General features: G+C 34.5%; 1 protein-coding gene across 16 annotated transcripts in view; it reads left to right on the top strand.

Moving 5' to 3' along the window:
• SOX5 (SRY-box transcription factor 5) overlaps positions 1 to 22,890 on the top strand; it is a 1,015,292-nt gene that overhangs the window by 658,081 nt on the left and 334,321 nt on the right. The window lies entirely within an intron of this gene.

The following is a 22,890-nucleotide window of genomic DNA, read 5'->3' as shown; positions in this document are numbered from 1 at the left end:
AAGAATATATTTCGTAGAGACTATAGTTTTCTAATGTGACTACACTAATTTATAACTCAGGCCTATTCACACTGTTGTGTTGTTAATTCAGCAGTTTTTTTTTTTTTCATCCTATTCTGGAATATGCAACTCGGGGAAAATCCTCTGACTCCTCATTCTGGGGTCTAGATCACTGCAAAGGATTAGGAAACCAGGGCTTCGTGGATGAGAGGAAAGAAGGCAGCATAGCATCTCTGGCTGCAGCTTAAACACACACAAACACAAATAAGTCATTGTGGTTCCTCTGAGCAACTTAAATACATAGAATCATACTGTTAAGAAGGTTGCGGGGCACTTACCTGCCGTTAAAGGCATCCTCACATTTTCACCATGGCTGCTTGGCTGGATGTCACGTTTTTATGACTGCTCCACCTTTTCTACTTTAAGGGTGTTAGTGTTGTTAATTTGAACCCAAATTATACCAACAAAAATATATTTTATCTTATATTCTTCTACCTTTAAAAACAGCTCTGATTCTGCTAAATCTTTTTTTTTTTCCTCCAGGAAATTATTGCCTGTCATAAATATAATTAGTGCTGAAATATATCCACTTGTTCATGTTTTTGAATTACTGCATGTGGAATTAAATCAAGAAGAAGAATCAGATATCTTCTGATAGCTGTGTAACAGATCAATACTTTGATTTTTGTGTTAGATTTAAACATTGCCATTCAACATTTCAGCCTCATGGGTCAAGATTTCTTTGGGCATTTGATAATGCCAAGGTTTTTCCACCAATAATAGTGTTTTAGGCTGGGCACGGGTGACTCGCACCTGTAATCCCAGCACTTTGGGAGGCCAAGGCAGGTAGATCACTTGAGGTCAGGAGATCGAGACCAGCCTGGCCAAGATGGTGAAACCCTGTCTCTACTAAAAATGCAAAGATTAGCTGGGCATGGTGGTATGTTCCTGTAAGCCCAGCTACGTGGGAGGCTGAGGCAGGAGAATCACTTGAGCCTAGGAGGCGGAGGTTGCAGTGAGCCGAGATCATGTCACTGCACTTCAGCCTAGTGACAGTGAGACTCAATCTCGGGAAAAAAAAAAAAAAAAGAATAATGTTTTAGCTAACTCATATATCAGACATACGGAAGTGGTGTTTTTAGCACCTTTGAAGGTATAATAATTCATTTTACCTTCACGGTAATTCAGTGAAGTATTATTATTAATTCTGTTTTACAGATGAGAAAACTGAGGCAAAAAGAGGTTAAAAAACTTGTTCAGATCAGCTAATTCATGGGAAAACCAGAGTTTAACCAAGCAGTCTGTCTTTGTAGTCCATGCTTACAAACATTATGCATGCTGCTGCTTCACAAGGGCACAGGCATGTTTTGTATTCTGATTATCTCTTTCTTGGCGAGTTAAATCTTACTGCCCATCATTCCTCCTTCTCCTTTCTACGATGAGCTTATGTAAGTTATGTACAGTGATCAAACAGTTTACATTCCTCTTACAAAGGTTAGACTAGGAAAAGACGGGAAAAATGTGTAGTACACAGGTCAGCAGGGTGAGGAAGTCAGACATTCCATTTGGCATTGCATCACTCCTTATGCCTTTTCCACTTTCAATACTTTCATCACTGTCCTCTCTCAGAAAGTATCTAATTAGGAATACTGTGATAGTACCATAAATACAAACATAAACATTTGAAGAGATGAATATAGTTATGACTAGAACAATACCAAAAAGATAAAGGGAAGATGATTTTAAGTATACTCAACAATGGGCATGAGAAAACTATATTAAATTATTTATACATAATGTAGTTTCATGAGGGGATGCAGTGATGCAGATAGTTAATAAAATTTTCCATTTTTAATGGAGAATTCAGTCTAACTAAAAAACAATGAACTGCCTACGCTGTACCATGTTTTAAGCTAGATGCTATGGAAATAGATTTGAGTAAGATACAAACTTCCTTCCTCAGTGAACTTCATCTAAAACAGAAATTCTCTTTTATTTATTTATTTTTTTAGAGACACGTTTATGCAGGCTAGAGTTCAGTGATAACAACCATAGCTCACTGTAGCCTTGAACTCCAGGGCTCTAAAGTAGAATTTCTTAACTGGCGCCTATAGATCTCCTAAAAACAAATTGAGAATTCTGTGTATGTGAGCATATCAGAGGAGCACTATGGTTTCCACTGGATTCTTAAGTAGATCTGTAACCCAAAAATGTTAAGATCTGTTATTCTAGAAGTTACTACAGTTTGGATACAAATGATTCACCTTAGCTTTAGTAACATCAGCATATACTTTTGCCTTATCATATTTTTAATTAGTTTCTAAATTTGCTTCTGCTGCATATGTTTCTTGATTTCAGCTGTTTTTTCTCTCTTGGGTAGATAGATAGAAGAGTAACCTATATGATCTCAAACATTCAACCTCTTTCCAAACTTACTTTCAACTTCCACAAGACTTGTTTTCCTGAAAAAATGACTTGGATTCTTTATCTCACTTTTGACATTAATGTGTGCCCTGTTGCACATAGGAATTAGTCCAAAACTCCTTTTCTTAGGAAAAAAAAATCTCTATGGACTAGCATCAAACTGTGGCTTTAGTGTCTTCTATTAACACATCCTACTATGGACACAATGCCTTGGTGATGCCAAGCTTTTCACACATGTTCCTGAACATACCAGATGGCCTTTGAATGGCACAGTTTTATTCCTTCTACTTGGAAAACTCTCTGTTTTCATATGTTACCTTCCTGGTGAATTGTTTCTCCCACAAGACTCGGTTCAAAAATTGCTTTTCCTTAGATGCTTTTACTGACCTCCTAAGGCAAAATGGTTACTGCATTATTATTTTTCATCCATGACAATTATTTATATATTTTCTCATGGTCCACATTATAATTTGTGTATTTACATGCCTGCCTTTCTATATACTGTATTTCTTTTTTGAAGGCATAGTCATATATATGTATATTTATGTTTCTGGGATCTAGCATGTACTAGATACTCAACTTATGATTATTGACTGTATGAGTTTACATGGATGAGTAAATATGTTTTAGAGTAGTTAAGGACAATAATTAATAGTAATTCCATTTTCTAGCAATTTTAAAACTAAAGTAGAATCTACTAATGTATAATATATTCAGAAAGCAAAAAGTCATGATATATTCAATTATTAAACTGATTAGGATATATTTTTCTCATTTATCAAAATTATTGAATATATATGTAGTATTATTCAATATGAATAATTTCTCTTTTTATTCTGGCTACCTGGCCATTGTCGTATTCATAAAATAGTTTATTTCAGTAAAGAAATACATTCTGGGCCGGGCACGGTGGCTCAAGCCTGTAATCCCAGCACTTTGGGAGGCCGAGGCGGGTGGATCACGAGGTCAAGAGATCAAGACCATCCTAGTCAACATGGTGAAACCCCGTCTCTACTAAAAATACAAAAAAATTAGCTGGGCATGGTGGCGCGTGCCTGTAATCCCAGCTACTCAGGAGGCTGAGGCAGGAGAATTGCCTGAACCCAGGAGGCGGAGGTTGCGGTGAGCCGAGATCGCGCCATTGCACTCCAGCCTGGGTAACAAGAGTGAAACTCCATCTCAAAAAAAAAAAAAAAAAAAAAGAAATACATTCTGTTTATTCTCTTCCATATCTTTGAAAACAGAGATTGCATCATAGTCTTTATGTCATAGAGTTCAATTTAAGAAAAAAAGAAGGCAGTTTTTCATTGCCTATTTGTGTGTGACATTCATACTCCATTCTTAAATAAAGAAGAGAGATGCTGGGAGGTATATACTTTGTATTGCCTGATAGCTTGGAGACAAAATAAAAACGTTGGTGGTCCCTGTAATGCTGGCTTGAAGTTATGGAGAAACACTTTCAGTATAAAACTTAGGTTGGAAAAGAGTTTTTGAGATAACAGTTCTGTACATTTCTGTACATGTCATTACTATTGTCTTATAAAGACTTTGAAAAATTAGGATGCTTTGTTCAGTTTCAGGTTATGCAAATGTTAAGGCCTGGAATTGAGTCAGATAAAGATGTAATTCTTCCTTTCTGAAATTGTGTTTACTGCCTCAGTATTTTGGAGAAATAAACTAAATGCCTAGGAATGACTTCCAAACAACTGTAAGTGGTATGAATCCTTAAAAGTTTATTTATTCTTGGAATATTTCACTCAGTGTTCAGAGTGCACTACAGGTAGACTTTCTTATGCACACATATATATTTATAAAATATTGTCAGATTTCTAATCAATGTAAGATTGAGACACAGATTGTTTTAAGTCTATGAAAAAGGCTGATTCTGTCGTTTCCGTCTCTGAAGCTTTCATAATCTTGCCAAGCAATTAAGAACATCATTTGATTGTCATATAATCTTCAAAAAGTTGAAAGCAATGTGAAAGTCTGATTCTGACATGAGTGAAGAGGCAGTCCTGAGCTTTATTATTATTGTTAGTTAAATTTTCATTTGTCTCCTTTATTGTTTTTCTTTTTTTTTTTTTTTCAACTTGACTTTGGAGGCTGTTGCTTCAAAATTTCAGAGGCAAGAAAGAATCACTGTAATTTTGGGGTCATTTTTAATAGTAGTTTGGATATAGATGGATTTATTTGATGATGGAAAGGATTCTCCCGAATGTGTCCTCATGTCAATTAACATGATGAATATTTATGGACACCAGAAGGGAATAGAGAACCTCTGAAGAGAAATCAAGTAGCAATATCAGAAGCAGCTGGGATAACTCTATGGTGGCCATTCTGATGCTCATTTTCTGTCTGTTGTATGCTACTTCTGTTGGTTGGATTGTTGTTCCAGTGTCAAGTGTGATGTGAAATGAAAGTCTTGACTGCCTATGGTTATTGAATAATCAGTTGTCATTTTTTATATAAAAAGCATATTTTATCTCAGCCATATCTATTTTGATTTCTTAAACTGTTGTGTTGAGTGAAGAGCGATACACACACACACACACACACACACACACGTATATACACATATATATGTATATATATATATATATATATATATATATATATATATTTTTTTTTTTTTTTTGAGATGGATTTCTGCTCTTGTTGCCCAGGCTGGAATGCAATGGTACAATCTTGGCTCACTGCAACCTCCACCTCCCACATTCAAGTGATTATCTGGACTCAGCCTTCTGAGTAGCTGGAATTACAGGCATCTGCCAACATGCCCAGCTAATTTTTGTTGTTTTTAGTAGAGATGGGGTTTCTAGACGTTGCCCAGGCTGGTCTCAAACTCCTAAACTCAAGTGATCTGCCCACCTTGGCCTCCCAAAGTGCTGGGATTACAGGCGTGAGCCACTGCACCCAGCCAATATTTTTATTTTAAAAAATAATTTAGGTTTCTCATTCTAGAGATAGCTGAATTTTATTATGAAATAAATACTCTGTGTATGTATTTTTTAACATTTAAAGATCTATTGGATTTGAAAATATTAGTATCTCATTTATTGTTTATACTGATGACATTTTCCTGGAATTGTTAAAGAACTCTGAATATATAATCTCTTAGTTTGATTTTATCATGTATCTTACTGTGAATATGCTTAAACATTACAGATACTCTAATTATCATAAAGCAACATTCATTTTGAGTCAGTTTTGTTCCTGAAGTCCATCAAAAGAAGAAGAAAGTGTGTTTTTAAGTTGATCTTCTACAGAGTTTGAAAGATCTGAGATTCTAAGTATAACATTATAGCAAGGCTCCAATATATGAAATCCAGCCTTAAAAACTGAAAGAATTCATTCAATGCACAAGATAGAGAGGCTTTTACTTTCTCAGGCTCACTGTCAGCTCCTGGGATGCTTTATTTACCCAAAATAATTTTAATTGCTGTATTATAGCTATGTCTTGAAATACCCTTTATATAAATTTTGCTTACAATCTAACAGTCAGTTATGTGTTTTCAGTGTTTGACTAGGATGGTGTTATGCATGTAATACTGCTCAGAAAATTTAACAAGGAAAAGAGAAAAATGCATGTGTTACTTAAAAATAAGTCACAGAATAGGGCCTTAATTACGGTATGGTAAAGATTTCTATTTTTATATGGTGCTTTTTATAAGCTTTAAAATTTCTGGTTACCTTTGGACATCAAACTTAGCATAAGTTATTGTGATGCTATCATGAATATTGTTGTTAAACCAGTGTGGTTATTATGCCAGTTCTAATAATGAGAATTTCATTGTTTAGGGAGAGCAGTCTCCTATACTCTAGACAAAAGTGTAATTACTTTTGAACGATGTGGAATGTGCTCAGTTTAATAGCATGGAGAATAGATTCAGAAACATTCAGATAAAGTAAGCTTGGAAGCCATATGTGCAGTGTGGCAGTATAAAATTATGATAGTAGGCAGTATAATTCTACACACACATACCCGATTTCACACAGTTTATCTATAAACTGTTGTTTCTGTAAGAGATAGGCTTGCTTATCTGAACAAGTCCAATTCAATTGAAACAAGGTAAAAATGCTGACAAGTGTGTATTTGTTTTTTATGGTAAATTGATGTTTATCATACAATGAAATTACATTGTTACAAACATTATTCTGTAAATGTTGTCACAAAATACCACATGAAGCTGTTTATCTAGATATAATCCCAGGCTTGTGTTTAAATGTAAGTGGTTCAATCATTATACTTGCATTGTTTGGGGAAATTACCCTCAGGGCTAGCAGGAATGGGGACGTGTGAAAAACAATCAGTTGGGGTCCATCAAGCCACTGGATAAGTTGTACAATACATCATTTTGTCCTATTGCCATACAATGCCATTCAGTCCAGGAGTGGGAGAAGGAGTCAAATGTTAAGTTGAGAAAACTTTGATTCTTTCATATGATGTCCACAGTATTTGAAGTACTTCTGTTGAGAGTAAAGTTAATTGGACCTTGAGAAATTAATGAGTATTCTCTCACATAAAAAAAAAAAGTGCTGTGGGAGTTATGAGATAGTTTAGGACACTTAATGAAGGTCTGCGGTTACCTCCACACAGCTCAATGCAGTGATGGGGAACAGGCAAGAGCTTCCCATGCCATGGTAATAGGGGAAATGCATGTTAGCTTGCAAAGATGTGGTGTAATGGAATTTAATGACTTTCATTTAATGGGGAGTGTTGCAGATAGATTCAACTCAAATATGAATGAATGAGTGAATACTTATGAATACTTATCAGTGGAGGTACAGAAATGAATAAGAACTAGTCTCTTCCCTCATGTAGTTTTTTTGTGTGTATGTAATGTGAAGGTAAGATAAGTACAAAATCACAATAGTGTAATATATATTAGAACACTGATACAGGGGCCTCACAGTTGAAAGGTTTCTCATTTGTGGAGATCAAAAATAAATTGATTTTAACTTGTTTCCACTGAAAATAATTACTTGACATCTAGATATTTTACACACACACACACACACACACACACACACACAAATTACCATTAATTCAAGGTCTTTACTTTGTGCTGGAATATAGTTTGGCTTTTGCCTTAAAGATTTTTTTTTTCCAACAGAAATGCCTCAGAAAGAATAAAAAAGGAAGTAAAAAGGAAAAAAAAATGACCAAAAAATGTATTACAATGCTTTCAATATAGAATGTAGAGAAGTTAGTAAAATATGTACCTCATGTTAATAAGGATAAAAACAACTACTTTAGATATTGAAGTTTTAAATGTTTCCTTTCTTTATCTGGGTGACCACCTTGAATGCAGTGGAGAGAATGATGAAATACTTGGCTGGGATACTGGAATTAGCAAGGACACTAAGAAGCAATGCTGGAGACTTACGTGAATGCTGTTCTTGATTTTGTGGCATGGATAGGTGGTCATCTTTATCTCATTTATTATTCTCGGACATGCATTTAAAAAAGAAAGGATTACTTATGTATGGAAGTTAAAAATAGTTAAAAGTTTCTTTGCAACCACACTTCATTCTGTGTCACTGACATTTTGCTCTCAATTCTTCATCATTCCTTTGATTATTTTCCTCCTTTGCTTCTCTTTTTCCTTTTTCTTTCAATTTGCCTCTATCAGAAAACATTCTTAATGGGTCTTCTTGTGGATCTCAATAGAGCCATTATTAGAAAGGAAGACAGGGTAGGAGAATCAGCACCATTGTGCTCTGATATATACTTCCTTCCTCTTATATGTTGCCTCTTGGGGCTTTGCCAGACCTTCCTGCAGTCCGTCTAGGTTTCTCTTACTGCATGTGACTAATAAAGATCTGTTGCTTTTATGATTAAGTTTTAACTCATTTTTAGTAACAGGAACAATATAGTGAGTTCTCCACAAAACTATGCAGTATACTTCTTCAATTTATTCTGAGATTGCATTATTTTACTTTTCTTTGATGATCCAACATTGATAATAAATGGTAGTTTTATTTTCAGTGCCTGTACTCAGTTAAACAACACTTGAAACCCTGTATTGTTTCCCAGGTTATGTTTTGAAATCTTACCTAAGTAAATCCAAATACCTGTGAACTTATGCTTTAGCAGATATGGGTGTTCTTTATGTGCCTGTTACTAACTTTCACTTTAAGTTATTTGACAGCATGTGTCATTATTTCCGATCAGTTTGTGATTTAACTAAATCCTTTTTGTCTTCAAATTTATTTCTTTTTAAAATTTGAGATTTTATAGCTATTGGTAAAAAGTTTAAGAAATAGGGAAGGAGATTATTTCTAAAATAAGAAAGTGGTCTTGATGTTAGTGTCACTATATAAACTTAATATAAGCGATAATATCAGTGCATTTGTCATTTTTTTAAATTATACTTTCAAATGACAGCCACCTAACAGAATCCAAGAAAGAAAAAAAAAATCTTACAGGGTTGGTGCCTGATTTGTAGAAATTAGAATGAAACCTGTAAGATGTGGTAACTCATTTGGCCATGGGACCTCAAATATTTCAAATAATGCTTATACCATATTTCTTCTTGGCTACATCGGTTAGGTTCAACTACCTATTGTACTTAAAAAGGGATCTTTGTATAGCAACCTATTTAAAAATGCAACCATTAAGACTTCATTTGGATCTTCAGAAAGCCAAGTCTTAAAAATAATATAAGGGAGTACAGTATCAGATTTACTTTTTTTCTCGTATTTTGACAATTATATTCATAGAGCTTTCTCTTAAAAGTATATACAGGGACAAATCCTTGGGCTTTGAGGTGATAAATTAGAAAAATTGAAACTATTCAGTAGTAACGACAATCTAATAGAATGGTGAGTGGGAGCAAAAATGATTGTTTAAGAACTAAAAATGCTTAGGACACTTCTGGTGCTACATTAGGTGCATTTTAAAGCATTCAGTGTATTTAAACCCTTTTCTTCTTTCACAAGCCTGACATACTAATAATTTGTACTGACCTTAAAGCTGGCCTTAAAACTCAATTCATGATAGAATTTTAGCATGCTACTCATTTTGATCTTTCTTTTTGCCATTTTCTTCCTATTTCTTGTTTTGGAAAGCAAATAGATTTTTTCCTGTATTTTACTAGACAGAATGGGGGAAGATTCTTTAGTGTTTGAAATGGGAAATAAATGTAAAGCTAACTTAAGGTGACAATTGTAAATGGTCCATTTGGTTACATATCTCTTTTGTGCAAAATGCTTTTTAAAATTTTTCCATAGACCATTTTTAGGAATGATCTATGTGAGCAGATGAGGTGTGATATAAGGAGAGCAGCCTTGGCCAGCTCGGTGACACTGACATCACATGATAAAGTAAATGAACACAAGTGACTGGATTTTGTGTCTTATTTAGTCAAGGCTGTGTCTGTGGCAGCAGGGCAAACAATGTTATCATTATAAAGAGAAGCAGTGTTTACTTCAGTGTCTCTTCTTAGCTCTTAAAAATCCAGCCTGTCTTGAGATAAAACAATTAATCTTGTTTGTCGATATCCCTAAACTACAAAGCAATATTCAAAGGTTAATAAATAAATTAAAATGGAGGTAGGATACAAAAAAGATGATAAGGGTAGAGCTCTAAGTGTGGCTTTATAAATTTGTCTAAAAAATAAAAACTATGAACTACATAAAATTCAAAACCTATTGTTATTAAGTATAAGTACCTTAATTTACAGCATAATGCTTACTGTACAAAGCCTTGTAACTGTCCAGCCACTACTAGACCTTTCCCTCTGTGTAGCACACATCCTGGCATAGGAGAGATTGCTAGGCTGTTATCAGTATTCATCTTCAGGCCTTGTGACAGTGGCTGGCGTGCTTTGCACCACTAGGGACATGGGAGCTGGAGAACATGCTTGTGTATCTGAGATTCTGATTTCCCCAGGGTCATCAGTAGAACATAAAAAGCAACGTGGAAAGCCTTGTTGAATATATCTTATAGCATATCTTCAGTCTGATAGGTGCAACTCAAATATGGAGTATTTCAGTCAGTGCTCCTTAGAATAAAATATCTAATAAGTAATAGCAATGTATAATATATTAATGCTTTCCGTGTACCAGCCACTATAAAATGATTATCTCAGCCAATTCTGGACCAGTGAGTCCAGCAACTACGGTTATCCCCAATTTACAGATGGAAAACATTCTTGGATAGTTAAAATGACTTGCCTAATAAATAAATGGTACAGTTTGGGCTTATGGTTTTAGATCCCAGGCACTTAATAACTCTGCTCAGTTTCTGCACTCATATAATTGTAAAATCATTTTTTATAGTTCATCAGCATAAACAACTTTAACAGCCTTTAGAAATACTTAGGAGGAGGCAGGTAGAAAAATCTTTACTTGATTATTTATTTTACCCTAACTCAGGGTTAACTTAGTTTTTGTCTTTTTAAAATCTTTTTAGCTGCCTTTAAATGGGCCAGGAATTTGACTGTTTTTAGCATGTGTACAAGAAGTAGGCTATTGGGCCATATATGAGATTCCAAAGCACTATTTGTTAAACTTTTCATGTAATAATTAGTATTAATTGGTGTTCTGGCTATAAGAGAGTTGGCATAGAATAGTAGTTAAGCACATGACCCTCAGTGACAAAATTAATGGGTAAATTCAAAGGTCTCTTTGATATCTGTATGGCATTTGGCAAGTTATGGAAATGATTTTACCTTATTTTTGCCATCTGTAAAATGGCAATGATAAAAGTAGCATTTAACCTAGAAGGTGCATACAAGGTTTAAGGAAGTCAAGACCACGTAAAACATTCTGGTGCTGGCATGTGCAGGTACTCAGTAATTGTCAGTTGTTAGTTAAACAAATGCCTAAAGAAATGTTTAAGTTCTGTGATCTAGGAGTGTGTTGTATTACATGTCAGCTGGCTTCAATTCTTATCAATTTAAGTAACCTTTAAGAAAACCTTAAGCTAAAGAAAAAAAAAAACACACACACACTTGAAATGAGAAACCAAATAACTTAGAAATCTCAATCTCTTGTCATTAAGAAGAGATCATTTACTCAATCTGAGATATTATCTCTCCATCAAATATTTACAAGAGATTCAGTTATCACAAATATTGTTTATTTGCAGCCAGTGTTTTGCTTAATGCTGTTAAGGTTAGTCAGCAATAGAAACCCACCTTCACTAATACCACCATAACAATATTTACCTAAGCCAAGTCAAAAACTATGTTTTGATCAGATTATGAGACATATAATGAAGTGGTGTAGAGCCTAAGCTCGCCCTTCAACTACGTGAGTTCCAATTCCTGCAAGGTGTGTGATCTTGTCTAAGTTTCATGGGATTCCTGTGCATTTGTTTTCTCATATGAAAATGGTGATAGTAATAACCTCTCCATATGTAGAGGTGTTATGATAATTAAACAATAGAACTTTCAGAAATGGCTTTACACCATGCCTGGCTGATATAGTTCTTAAATAGTTTGTCTTATTTTGACTAATGACGATTATTTACAAGAACAAAAGACTATTTTCTTTTGGGTTTCCAATAGTTATGTTTTTCTTTTAATAACCTAAAGGAATGTTACTCACCTGACTCCCCATTTTAAGTGATTCGGTAATCTTACTGGTAAGACCTGTCAATATCCTCAGATGTAATTCACCTTGAACATGAAATGCAAAGTCATTTAAAATAGAAAGCTCTGTGGTCCTATTGGGATAACATGTTTGTCTGTTTATCACTGTCTTTAGAATCTGGCACAGTGACTGACGCACAGCAAGTATTTCAAGTTAGTTTAATGGATGAATTCATGAATGTCTCCAAAGCCTGTGCTCACAAAAGACACTTTAATTGTAATTTTCCGACATTTAATTCATAGGCAGTTGATACAATCATTAAATGAGATAATCACCTAACATAGTACTTACTGTATAGTGAGTTTCAGTTAGTGTGAACTCTCTTTTCATCACCCTTCTAATCCTCTCAGCCCAATTGCTCTCGAACTCACTCTGATAAATCAGATCATTCTTTTGTAGCTTCATATATTATACTCCTCCAAACAGGTTACCAGGAAAAAAAAAAACAGTATCCACACAGTAACACAATAGAAAATAGTATTTTGGAGGAGAATATATTTTAAAATTGCTTAATTTTCCTGCATGAACATCCTAAAGGCCAAATGATGATTTTCTTTTAGGGCGTGGTTCAGGTGTTTGTGTTTATTACTGTGGTTGTATTAGTATATCTGCTTACTTTTAAAGTATTTCATTTCACTTAAAATTCATTTTCCTTCAGGGATTTTAGAGGTACCGTGAAGGATTTAGTTCTTCATTTGTTATTGTTGTGTTCATTGCTTTTTAGGCCTTTGATCTTGCTTCTACCAGCAAAAGGGACTTAAAATGATGTTATAAAGATATGATATGGGCTGGGCGCGGTGGCGCAAGCCTGTAACCCCAGCAGTTTGGGAGGCTGAGGCGGGTGGATCACGAGGTCAAGAGATCGAGACCATCCTTGTTAACGTGGTGAAACCCCGTCTCTACTAAAAATACAAAAAATTAGCTGCGCATGGTGGCGCGTGCCTGTAATCCCAGCTACTCAGGAGGCTGAGGCAGGAGAATTGCCTGAACCCAGGAGGCGGAGGTTGCGGTGAGCCGAGATCACACCATTACACTCCAGCCTGGGTAACAAGAGTGAAACTCCATCTCAAAATAAATAAATAAATAAATAAATAAATAAGATATGATATGGAAGAAAGGCACAATACACGTGGGTGTTTATAACAGCTCACCTGTCAGAAATCTGACATGTTGCATCTAAAACTGACACACCTAAGAAGGACATGTATCTCTTCAGCTGCTAATTCTTAATGATTGAGCATATATCTCTGCCTTTTTTGGAGGGGAGGGCAAAAACTTGACTTGTTACTTTTCTAATATGCTTCATGTGCTCTTTTTATTTCCTATCATATAAATTCTTCCCTCTTCACCTGTATCCTTTTCAGTGATTCTGTAATTATTTTTGTTTACATAGATAGACACATGTTCCCCCCCCCCACTTTTAACATAGGGTGTTTCTGCTTCATGCAGAGAGAACTACACAGATGACACTTTTAAAAATCCAAATTTTATTCAGTTTTACATTCTTATGTTTATAACCCTGAATGTCTCCAAAACATCCTTACCTAAAATGCTTTATTATTTTATTACTAGTTTTATACAAGTAAGGATATACCAGCTTTCTTATGGATAATCTGTAAGCAGAACTTACTTAGTAAGAGAAGCTTTGAAAACTATCGTTCCTAGGAAAGTAAATCTCAAATCATGAAACATCAGTTTAATGGCTCCCCTTGACAACTTAACACGACAGATTGAAATATAAAAGCCGATGCAAGTGGGATCAATGGATTATCTATGTCCCTGAACATCTTCTCTTAAATCGGGGAGACTTGACAGAGTGTTTGTGAGAGGGACGTGTATTGTATGTCCCTTGTCATATGCAGAGCATTAAGTTTTCAGAGATTAGTGTTGAGTGGATTGGTCTACCTGTACATGATGAAGCAAAGAGAAAGAAATTGCATTGCGAGGGAATGAAAGGAAAAGAGGGGGCCAAAGGAAGAGAGGAATAGAGAGATTTACATGTGAGAATTCAGGGGGCTTTGTCATGGCAATTGTATAAAGTGATATACAGTGCAAATCGACTTGAGCATGTCCCTGGATAGCAGGCGGTTTACAGCCTCCAGGAGCTGAGATTACTGCTTTATCTTGTCATACTAAATTAACATGGCAGCACACTGTTAAACAGTGGTGACCTCTTCATCTGGGGAAATTGCTGCCTAGAAGATAGGTGGTATTTAACATGCTCTCTCTCTTTCGCCACCCTTCTATCGGCTTAAAGCATTTTGGGGTCAGACTATTTTTAAATTACTATAGAAAAAAATTTTATATTAAGGAGACAATAGATAGGTTTCAGTTAGATCAGATGGCCAAATGATTTTATTTATTCAGTGTTCTAAAAATATCTTTATATATCTGAATTAAGAAAATATTTGTGATTATTTCATTTTAATCTCATTATTATTCTACAATTAGCCTACTCATTTGTATAAGAATTCGTGTCTATACTTTCCATAAGACTTGCTTGATGATTATCTCTATAGGGGAAAGCAAGATGGCATACTTATTCTCTCCCACTGGTCCTGTAGGGGGATATCCCAAGAAAGCTTGCAAGGGGACTGTGCCTTGTATAGAGGTATCCAGGTTACTGCTTTTTCCCCACAATTTACCAAGTGCTACTTCATTCCCTGAATTATTTTTACTTGTTTATTAAAAGGGGAGATAGAATGAGAGAGACAGAGAGGGAAAGTTGTGAGATTAGTTTCTCACCCCTCTCAAGGAATTCCCTTCATGTGTTTTCTGAAATCTACATATAGGAAATATGGGTAAGAATTTTTTCTAAGAATTTTTTTCTCCTATGTTAAAATGTTGATAAAACAATTAAAATCCAATGTGTAATTTTCTTTGCTCAGTAAATGCTATTGCAATTTGAGTGAAAGGAAGGGGTAAATTAAAGCTTCAAAATAGCATAATATGGGTGTCCATTCACTTATATCTTCAGCTCAAGACTAAACTGCTTTCTCACTAACCTCTAAAGTTAAGGGTTCTTAACCTGGGTGTTAAATCACTTTAAGGTTGAAGTATGAGCTTTTTGAAACCTGTGAACCCCCTAAAAGTGTGTGATGTATGCACTTACATATTGTTCTTGGGAGAGTGTCCACAGCTTTCATTATATTCTTTAAGGGGCCTGAGAAATTAAAATAGATTATTGCTCCTCTGTAGCTTAATTCTTTCTTAGGGTATTGCTGTGGTGCATCCTCACACTGTGGCTTTTATCTGGCAACTGACTTACAGTCACAGCTTTGATCCTGCTTATTTTGTGAACATGAACTATATTCACCTAGCTTGCCTTGGAGACTTTTTACAAGGTTATCAGGCTGGAATTCATCCTACAGTCCACCTACTGCTCTTGGCCACTTAAAACTATTTCTATAGCATCTTTTTGAGCCATAGACTCGCTGTAATTCTAGAATAAGAGTGGGGTTCAGTTTTCCAATGCCCTGGATTCAAGGTCCAGACTCTAGAGATAAAAAAGACTATTTAGCTTGTGAGAGTTGTGAAACAAGCGCAAAGTATTTTTTGCATTTTTCTTGATAAGGTGCTTTCTTTCTCCTACTCACTCTCTCCTTCCCACCTTTTTCCCAAGTCAGCATGTTGTGAGACTGTGAAAAAAAAAAAAAAACATACATTAATTTAAGATTGGCCTAAATAGTTACATCTGTCCTATGATGCCCTGGTACCATGCCGCTTAACTAATGCAGGATTTTTAATGTCAAGGCAGTTTGCTTATGTTCAGTATTTGCTTATGTTCATACACATGGGGTTGTTTCAAAGAAAAGAAAATTAAAAACATGAAAATCAAGTTGTCTTTCTATGCCATATGTTATTTGAAAACTATTTTTTAAAGAGTGATTATTGAAATTGATATTTTCCTCCTTTTTCTCCCTGTTAATTTCTTTTTTTCTAGTTTTTTTTTTTTTGACTAGATTAGATACATTAGCAACTCTTTTAATTAAAATAGTCACTAAGTAGCCACTACCTCCTATGTTTAATTATTTCTAGCACTGAATTTTTTTAGGTAAGTTTAGGACTTAGATGTAAGTTTATATGGTATTGTCAGAAACATTCAGCTTTTCCCTATTCCTTATTTCAAATTTTTATTTGTGGCTGGGCATGGTGCCTCACACCTAAAATCCCAGCACTTTGGGAGTCCCAGGCAGGTGAATCACAAGATTAGGAGTTTGAGACCAGCCTGGGCAACATAGTGAAACTCCGTCTCTACTAAAAATACAAAAAATTAATTGGGTGTGGTTGCAGGTGCCTGTAATTCCAGCTACTCAGGAGGCTGAGGCAGGAGAATCACTTGAACCTGGGAGGTGGAGGTTACAGTGAGCCGAGATCCTGTCTCCCAGGTGACAGTGTGAGACACTGTCTCAAAAAAAGAAAGAAAAAGAAAACAAATTCTTATTTAGTGAGCATTGTGAACACTCATATATTAAAACATGAAAGGATTTCTTTTAAATAAATATTGTATTTGATATGGGAAGCCATAAAGGACAGGCACAATTTCATATTTTGTGAAGTAAAAACATGTCAAAAATTAATGGGAGAAGGTTCTGGCAATCTCCACTATTATCTCCTAACTCAGAGCTAAAAGGAGTAACTTCAGAGGCTGGCAGACACAGACACCTGAAACATGGAATGATAGTCTTATCCTAGGACTGGATTCCTCCAATAAATAAAATGTTTGAATATTAGAGATTCTTTTTCAGGAGTTTCAAGTCAGTATGATGTGGTATTTTCTAATAAAAATAGATAATACTACAGATAAAAGTAGCTTATAATATAATAAAAACAATTGTCCATTATTATACTAAATGGATAAATGTCTTTCTGAAAGAGTAGTATTTTCTGGATTTGTTGTAGTTTAATACTTCTTAAAAAAGACAAAAAAGCAAAATAATATGGAAATGCTAAAAGAAGGATAAAAATTGTAATAGGCATCTACAGACAGAGAGCAGAGGTAGCATTATTATTATCAGCCCAAGTTGAATGAAATTCCTGGAACAGATATTTTATGTTGTTATATAGAGATAAAATGTCATAAATATTTCTACAATAAATATACTGCATAAAGAAAAAGGTACATAAGTATATTGAAGTGTAGAAAAGAAAAAAGTTAGAAATCTGAGGTGTTGACAGAAAATTATACAGAAATATTTTGAATTATCTGTTTCTCTTTGACAAATGGATGAAGCAGAACACAAAGGTATGAGGATTTGATAAACATAGTTAATAAGGTTAATCTATTATATATCTATATATAGATTACTTGAAAGCTTTTAAGAAACTATACTACTAAATAATTCTTGTATTTAAAATAAAAATCAAAATTACATGTTTTAAAAATAACAGCATGAAGAGTATATGCCAAAACTCATGTGAAATGATCAAAGTTCTAATACTAGGGAAACTGATAACTTTAAATGTCTGCATTATTAAATAGAATAAATGCTAAAAAAAATTAAATATTTAACTTTAGAAGCAGAAAAAATATAATAAAACAACCCCAGTGGAGTCATAAAGTAGAACCCGAAGAATATAAGAAAATAAATTAATGAACTGGGAGAAAATTACATAAACTTTTCTTTATACTAATGAATAAAAAACACAAATGCATAAAATAAGAAGTGGTAAAGGGTAATGTTATTATAGTTATGGAGATATGATAAATTATTATAGAAGATACTAGAATTTTAAAAATTGTGTTCCAAATAATACACATTTTATATAATGTCTAAGGAAAAGGTTATATAGTGAAATCAATTTAGGAAGCAATTCATAATACATTTCAATTTTTTATATTCACATTCCATATGGAATATTAAAAGTTTTGAGAAGTCACTTCTGTTTTTCAAATAGCTAGTTTAATCTTGCATGTTTTCCACACTTAATTATAGATCCTTGTTTGAATCTCTGATTAAATAAATTACTGGGAAGTAATAGTGCATTGAATACACACTGGAAAATATGGCTATATCAAGCTATTTATTAATAAGGTTGAGAATCTTGATATATTGTTGATTTCTTAGGACTACATAGAAAGGAGGAAACATAAACAGACTAGATTCATGAACAACTTTTTTTTAAATTCAAAGAATAATCTCCAAAAATGGCAACTGTAATTCTGCAGGTATTTTCAACTTTTAAAGAACAGAGAATTTCCATTCTGAATAAGGCTGTTTTCCAGAGCACAAAAATAAATTTAAACTTTTCCACAATTAGCATAACTGCAATACCAAACTCTCCTCTAAAAAAAAAAAAAAAATGGAAAAGAAAAAAAGTCCCTTTAACACTTTGAATATAGATGCAAAAATTCTAAATACAATTAGAGAAAGTTTTTTTTTTCTTTTTTTAAAATTGTACTGGGATACATGTGCAGAATGTGCAGGTTACATAAGTACACATGTGCCATGGTGGTTTGCTGCACCCATCAACCCATCATTTAGATTACAATTTCTTCTAATACTATCCCTCCCTTATCCTCTACCTCCCAATAGGCCCTGGTGTGTGATGTTCTCCTCCCTGTGTCCATGCGTTCTCATAGTTCAACTCCCACATATGAGTGAGGACATGCGGTGTTTGGTTTTCTGTTCCTGTGTTAGTTTGCTGAGAACTATGGTTTCCAGCTTCATCCACGTTCCTGCAAAGGACATGAGCTCATCCTTTTTTATGGCTGCATAGTATTCCATGGTATATATGTGCCACATTTTCTTTATTCAGTGTATCATTGATGGGCATTTGGGTTGGTTCCCAGTCTTTGCTATTGTGAATAGTGCTGGAATAAACATACATGTGCATGTGTCTTTATAGCAGAATGATTTATAATCCTTTGGGTATATATCCAGTAATGAGATTGCTGGCTCAAATGCTATTTCTGGTTCTGGATCCTTGAGGAATCACCACACTGCCTTCCACAATGGTTGAACTAATTTATACTCCCACCAACAGTGTAAAAGTGTTCCTATTTCTCCACATCCTTTCCAGCATCCACTGTCTCCTGACTTTTTAATGATGGTCATTCTAACTGGCATGAGATGGTATCTCATTGTGGTTTTGATTTGCATTTTCTAATGATCAGTGATGATGAGCTTTTTTTCCACGTTTGTTGGCTACATAAATGTCTTTTTTTTGAAAAGTGTCCGTTTATATCCTTTGCCCACTTTTTGATAGGGTTGTTTGTTTTTTCTTGTAAATTTGTTTTAGTTCTTTGTAGATTCTGGATATTAGCCCTTTGTCAAATGGATAGATTGCAAACATTTTCTCCCATTCTGTAGGTTGCCTATTAACTCTGATGAGAAAGTTATCACTGCCTTTTACTGTACTTTTAATAGATCAGATTAAAAAGAGTTAGTTTAGACAATTCCAGGAAAGTTTATACAAAGAAATATATATTAGCATAATCTATCTTAGGGGTCAACAAACTACAACTTGCTGGAAAATCTGGCCCACTGCTTGTAAATTTGTGAATAAAGTTCTCTTGAACAGAGCCACACTAATTCATTTACATAGTATCCATAGCTGCTTTCGTGCAACAGTAGTTTTAATAGAGGCCTGATAGCCCGCAAAGCCTAAAATATTTTCTATATTACCTTTTACAGAAGGTCTTTGTCTACTTCTGGTTTATATTCTCATTGGCTGAAGGAGATATCTTCTATGAAAATTCTCAAAAAGGTCTTTGATAAAATTCAGCATCCACTGCTTAAAAGACTGTTTAAGCAGTGATAGTAGTACAATAGAGAGTAATAGAGTGATAGTAGTACAATCTCAGCCCAGCATTGCTTCAAGCTTAATGGTAAAATTCCCTGGTTCTCTTTAAAGTTAATGGTAATTCAGACTTGCTCGCTATCACTACTTTGATTTAATATTATTTTATCAGGTTTCTTCTTGCCTTCTTTCCTCTCTTCCTCTTTTTTTTTCCTTCTTTCCTTCTTTTGCTTTCTCTTTCTTTCTTCCTTGCTTCCTTCCTATCAAGAAAAAATAATTAAACTTTTTTCCTAAAGAAAAACAGTATTTTTTGAATAATTATGATATATTTTAATCAGGAAAAAAACAGTGGGGTAATTTGGCCAGAATTATGGAACTTAAAATGACCTTCTGAAGTTTCTGAAGTTTTGGGGTATGCTGATGAAACTCTTTCAGCAGTCAACTTTCCTAATGATATAAACAAATAGTTTTCTCCCTAATCTTTGATTTCTTTTTTTAAAAAAACAAGGTTAATTTACAGTCTCTCTTAATGCCTCTTTATGTGTTACTGTTTTTATATCAAAAGATTCCACTTCATGATTATTGAAGAAAAACTTCCTGCTTAACTTCCACAGAGGAGTAAAACTTCTCTTCAACTGTTAGTTACAGTGTGACATTAGGTAAACTACACAATCTTAAGATGCACAGAGAAAATCCACTGTCTTGTGGTCATAACCTTGAGCCAGCCCTAGGAAACACAATGGAGGTTGAGGACGTATTCTTGAATTCCTCTCTGTTCTAAGATGTCTGTGTAGGCTACATAAAGCCTTAGGTCTTTGAGCTATAAATGAATATGCACTCAACATATTATTACTGTCTTTCTCCCTTCTTCTGTGGTACTCAGTGCTTTGAGCTGGAAAGCAGTATGGACACAGGACCTCAGGGAGTTTGCTGTAGATAGAATCTGTCATAGTGGTTTTCATGATTTATAAGATTAATTCTTTCAGGACTTCCCCAATCTTGGTTTAGGTTTAAATATCCTTCCATGAGAGTATATTTGAACTCAATAGAATCCCTGACCTCATCCTGTGCATCTTGAAATTCATCTTAGGATGTACGTCATTTTGGGATCATCTGTTCACTCTCCCTCTCCCTTCGTAGAACTCTAGCTTTGGGCTAAATTCTCTTTTAAGTGGCTACCTGTAATGTTTACAGTTTCTCTACTACACGGTAAGTCTTTAAGTACTGGATGAAACCTGTAAGGTTTTCATTAAATGTTCTCTTCCCATTCCTTTCATTTTGGGGAAGATTGAAAAAGAGAATACTTTAACTGGGCTTCCCTCAAAAGTCATAGAGATTTCTAATAGCAAGGAGGTTATAGTGGTCTACACATAGGACATCGCTAAACTTGATTGCCTCGTGTCCACAGTCAGCTATAACTACCCAAGGACAAAATATGGCACTGGAATTGATTTTCTCTTTGAATAGCTATAGTGCCAATTTATTAAGCATAAATAAATGAATACTAAAAGTTAATTTTAATGAAGATGTTTACCTAAGAATTTAGATGAGGAAATACCATTCCAAATCTTATTGGAAATGAATTGTCTTTGGGTTTCTAAGCCAGATAAAAAGGATTCCCATCTTTCCCTTTTCTGGTATGATTTGGCTTTATACATTTTCTCATGCTTATTTTTTTTCTTGATTTATTACATAAGAGAATATACTGTCATGAATCACCATCTTTCAGGCACCTAATGTTCAATCAGTATCCCTTTTATTCAGAAAACCCACTGCAAGGAGTCTTACAGTTACCTGTAGTTTTACCAGAAAGCCTGTAACTCAGTAGTAAAGTCCATATGGTGAAAGATTTTTATAATCAAAGTATTAGAAAATTTTTCATTTAAAAAGAAGTTAAATATTTATAGCACAAAGACTGGTTAACCGCATGTGGCTCTTCAAACCTGCTTTGTGAATCTCTTAAACAAAAATTATTCACATGATCTGTATATACCCCTTTCACAGTGGTAGCAGTTTTTTAACCTATAGTCTCCTGTATATCCTTTGTGGCAAAGAAAAGAAAATGCTATAATCTAAAGTAGAAATAATGGAGACTGTTCAATTTAAGGAAGAATATAGAATGGACATTTAGGGCAAATGAAATTACAAGTGAGCTGTTGGTGAGAATGATACACTTGCTGCTGAAGACATAGAAACTGGTATTTTATATTAAAAGTTTATAAACATGTAAACAAGTGGTTTATTTTTGGTGTCAGGAATGACACTGTAGTTATTTCTTTTCTTTTTTCTTTTTTCTTTTTTCTTTTTTTTTTATTTTGAGACAGGGTCTTACCCTGTCACCCAGGCTGGAGTACAGTGGCACTATCTTGGCTCATTGCAACCTTGACCTCCAACCTTGATCCTCACACCTCCGCCTCACCAGTAGCTAGGACTGCAGGTGTGTATCACCATGCCTGGCTTATTTTCTGCTTTTTTTTTTTTTTTTTTTTTTTTTTTTTTTTTTAGCAACAGAGTTTCTCTGTGTTACCCAGGCCAGTCTTCAGTCTTGAATTCCTAGGCTCAAGTGATCTGTCTGCCTCATGAGCCACTATGCCGGGTCTACAGTCATTTCTTGGCCCTTAAATCAAGTGCTCAGAAATAATGATTTAATGAAAAATTCAAATGTTAAGCCTGAGGTATAGTGGAAAAAAGCATTTTTGCTTATTAGCTAGAAAAAATGTAAATTTAAGAGTGATTTCTTTGCAAAGCCTGTCTCATATAAGTAAGGTAAAGTATTAAAATAAACTGCTGTATTTTATAGACTTAAAGAGTTTGAGAGCAATGGTCATTTTGACTATGCAATTAGAAAAAAAAAACATTAGTCTGGCTTTAATTAGTCACTGAATATGAAGGTGATCCTTCAGGAATGTTTATTACTCTTTTAACATCCAGGGTGTATCTGGCTAACCTGGCTCCTAAGTTGCTGCTTTCTTTTCTTGCACAGTTCCATATACAATCTTTGAAATTCTTTGAAAGATATCAGTCTTCCCAACTATCTAAAATCAAGGGTATATTAGTCACTTGAATAAAACTCACAACCTATATGTCAAATGGTTACCAAATAGTCTGGCTAAATGGTATTAC

Source organism: Saimiri boliviensis, chromosome 7 (assembly GCF_048565385.1).
Source record: "Saimiri boliviensis isolate mSaiBol1 chromosome 7, mSaiBol1.pri, whole genome shotgun sequence".
Lineage (NCBI taxonomy): Eukaryota > Metazoa > Chordata > Mammalia > Primates > Cebidae > Saimiri > Saimiri boliviensis.
This window is presented reverse-complemented; position numbering and strand designations above follow the sequence as displayed.